Raw genomic sequence first — 3,956 nt, 5'->3', positions numbered from 1 at the left:
AACTTGTTTTTGAAAAGTGCTCTACAAATAAAGATTATTATTATTATTATTATTATTAGAATCCTAGCAAAGGGTGATGGCTTGTTAGCCTCAGAATCTCCCCATAGAAGGTACACTTTCCGGATGCTTGCTTGCTGCCTTGGTATTAGGGCGCGTTTGAGGTGTGGCCTTGGCTCCTGAAACTCTGCTAAGTACGTAGTGTCAATCAAAAAAGCATATGGTAAACATGTAAACTTATCACAGTTCTGGCCGACAACCACAACGCTGATGCATGCGCAAAGGAGATATGATGCTTTTTACAGGCGACCAAATGTAATGGTAACGGACCATTACACAAAAAAAAATGATCTCTCGGTTTAATGATTGTTTGGGATTATGTAAGCATACAATTCAAAAAATATATACAGTATAACAATAGTTTCATTTTATACCTATACTACTTAAAAGACCTGTGTGGAATCTGGTGTGTTGAGGTTTAGAAGTCTTAACAGTTCACAGAGGTTTGTTTTGTCGGTTCACAAGCTGTTACACCATAAAGTGGAATAATTTGTTGTCAGATTACAGTAAATTGGGTAAAAAATGGACGTTATAGTCTGCATGGGAAACAACGTGTCTGTGAACATTAATATGCACAACAGAAAACAATCGCAATTCACTTTTTAATCTCCATACATATGTTTTATTTACTCATAGGGGTGCTGAAAATGCCGGAAAATAAAATCTCAGCAACTTCCATCATGTGGTGACTGCCAAGTGGAAGCAATTAACGAGGGCATTCGATGGAAAAGATGTAAATTGCCATTTTGATATAACCCCAATGCATTATAGGTCAGCTCACCTATGGGAACTCAAGTATTGAACACTAAATAAGGCATACTTTGAACCTGTCCTTCAGAACACGTACAAATGTATTTGGATTTCACAACAGCTCTGTTCCTACACATGTTCACTCTAGTGAGAGCAATTATCAGATGCATCTATAACAGCAATTTACTGTGACTTTTCTGAGAGAATGGTTTTAGAACACATTGTTATTTCCTTACTTTCATGCCTTTATCATCTGGATTTAGAAAAAAATGAATAAACATTTAGCCACTTATAGTGAGGTCTGCAATACAAAATAGACACACAGCCCTTTATGTAAAGACACATAAAATCTCTCTACACTTTTTTACTATTCTTCTACTCGGAAGACTGAGGGCATTTATGCTGTCGCCTGTCTGCAGCAATTGACTTGAGCAAATTGCAGGCCACGAAGAAAGCTGTTTTAAAAATAAATCGTTGCCTTGGATTTTGTTTGTATGTGCAAAGAATAAGTTGAAGAGTGACAAAAGCTTGAATGAGTATGAGAGGGAGAGTCATGAATAAAATAAAGGCATTGCTTCACTGTGTTTGAGTCTGTGTGATGTAGTGTCATAAAAGTGCCTGGACCTGCATGTGATAAACTGAAGGATGTGATCAAGTGTTGGCATTAATTTATAATGGTGGGGCGGGGGGTGTAAAGACTGAGTGCTTCACCAGCTGCCTCACTGATTAAATGTTAAACCAGTCATCAACCCCAGTTTTACACCAAAGTAAATAATTACATAAATATACCTCATCATTGCCTCATTGAAGCTTTGTTAGTTATTTTCACATCGAGGGGAGATCGTATATTTGCAGACGATTAGTTGGTCGGTTTGGTTAGGTTTAGCCACTAAAATGACTTAGTAAGGTTTAGGGAAACATCATCATTAAAATAACTCTGTCATTAAGAATAAGTGACCATCATCATCATGGTTACAGTGATAAACACTTATGCCGCATTTACACTGCATGGTATGGCAAGGCTCTAATCAACTCCCTCGTTTTCTTTTGGTTTTCCGTGAGAAAAAAATAGAAGGTGGAGTTAAAACACTGCAGACCAATGCACAAACTTGCCATTTTTTAAATAGCCAAGCAGCTATTGTCAATAGCAAGAGCAATTTATCTAGTCACGTGCCTCAAGTTTTAAAAAATGGGAGCCGGCAAAACTACACTGCATACTAGAACGTACAATTGACAAAGTGCAGACATCACTGCCAATGAAAGGATTCTGCGAGTCTTGCGTTGAAGATGATGTCACGGCAGTTTCACACGAGATATGGGGATCACCTAAGAAACCTATATTAATGGGAAACTATCCAATCCGAATCCTTAAATGGTTACACTTGTTAAAGCTGCACTAATCAATATACGTGTAATGACAATAACAAAATAATAAAAAAGTCACCAATGTTGACAAACCCACAGATAACAACTACAAGTTTTACGGTCCCCAACTTGACTGTTTTGGTTCACTCACACAGCGTTGCTGTCTGCTGCAACAGGCAGCAGTTTTCAGCAGAGAGAGCTCTACCATTCCTACTGAACACTACCTGGTCAGCATTAAACGGCCAACAATGTCGCTTCGTCCATTTCTTTAACTGGCTATGTGTGGAACAGCTGCCGACCTGCCTGTCAGATGACACACTGCCCCCATTTTCATGTGCTGAATTGCATCTTGCGGAAGCGTAGCGTTAATTTCTAACTATGGAAAGTTGATTCCCACAGTAAACAACACTTTAGCAACACATAAACAATACGTTGATTTTCACACGACAACACGTAGACAACACATTAGAAACACGTTAACCACACGTTTACCTAAACCTCATAACCACTTGCATGCCTAACTCCAACCTACAGTAATTATATCCATAACAGTTGACTTAAGTATTAACCTCAAACAGCTTTTTAAAAAAATGCGATGAAAAAATGTCATAATAAAAAATATAAAAATAAATAAATAAATAAATGGTCAGATTGGTCTGTACAATGACAGAAAAACAATCGCCTTAAGCAGATTTCAAGTACTTTACTTATTTTACAGCACTAGCTATTGTACGACCTTTCTCCACAGAAAAGAGAAATACAGATACAGAAAGAGGGAAATAGAGCGACTATTGTAAATTACCCCCTATCATGCTGAGAAGAACATTAACATTATGGTTGTGCACACCACGTAATATGGCAGCAATGTATTGTGTTATCTTGTTAGCACATCCAGATCTTTAACTATTCAAATTCCACATTTAGAAAACTATCCTTTTGTCATTGCTGTTAGTCATGTTAGTCATAGCGTGGCCTTGACCAACTGTCAATTTGCTCATTTAAAAACCATGATGTCTCTCTCTTTTTCATGGGTGGGGCAAATACTCTGGGCGCGCGAAGCGGAGAAAGGGGAGGTAACCTTGCTCCTTATGACCTCAAAGTGAGAGCAGGATACCCAGGGCTCAGTTTACACCTATCGCCATTTCAAGCCACTGGGGGAGCACAATTTAATGCTAAAAAACTCAAAAAAGTGAAAGTAAAGTGAAATTTTCATTCCATGGGACCTTTAAGACTGGATGTTGTCCTCATCACGTGCAACTACTAAATCTGAGAAATAAATAAATCTGATTCAATGAAACCTTACTGCTATAGTTGAGTTTGAAATTTGTCACAAACTTGGATCTATTCTGCATGATCTAAATACCATACAGAAATTTCATCCAAAGTTTTAGGGGAAAGGAGGCAATGTTCTAAAGTAAATACCTACTTTTTCATAAATTTCTTTTTCTTCTCCAACATTTTTGTAGACTTTTGTAGATTTCCAGAGCAAACATTTTATTGACTTCAAAAACTGAAAAACATCCACTTACTTTAAAATGTTGATTCATTTGTTGAAAATGCATGTTTGAAGGTTATCTAGAACTGCACATAAAAAGTCCAGCTGACTTGAAGTGCACTGACTGAAAAAGACAGGGTACTACCAATCAACTGGAACCAAGTCAAAGTGAATCAGTTGAACACTAATTCTTCCGTATAATCGGGTGGCAGTAGCTCAGTCCATAGGGAGTTGGGTCACTGGTTCAAGTCCCCGTGTGGACCAAAAAGTAGGGAGTGTGGATTGGTGG

The sequence above is a fragment of the Etheostoma spectabile genome, chromosome 2, assembly GCF_008692095.1.
Source record: "Etheostoma spectabile isolate EspeVRDwgs_2016 chromosome 2, UIUC_Espe_1.0, whole genome shotgun sequence".
Lineage (NCBI taxonomy): Eukaryota > Metazoa > Chordata > Actinopteri > Perciformes > Percidae > Etheostoma > Etheostoma spectabile.
This window is presented reverse-complemented; position numbering follows the sequence as displayed.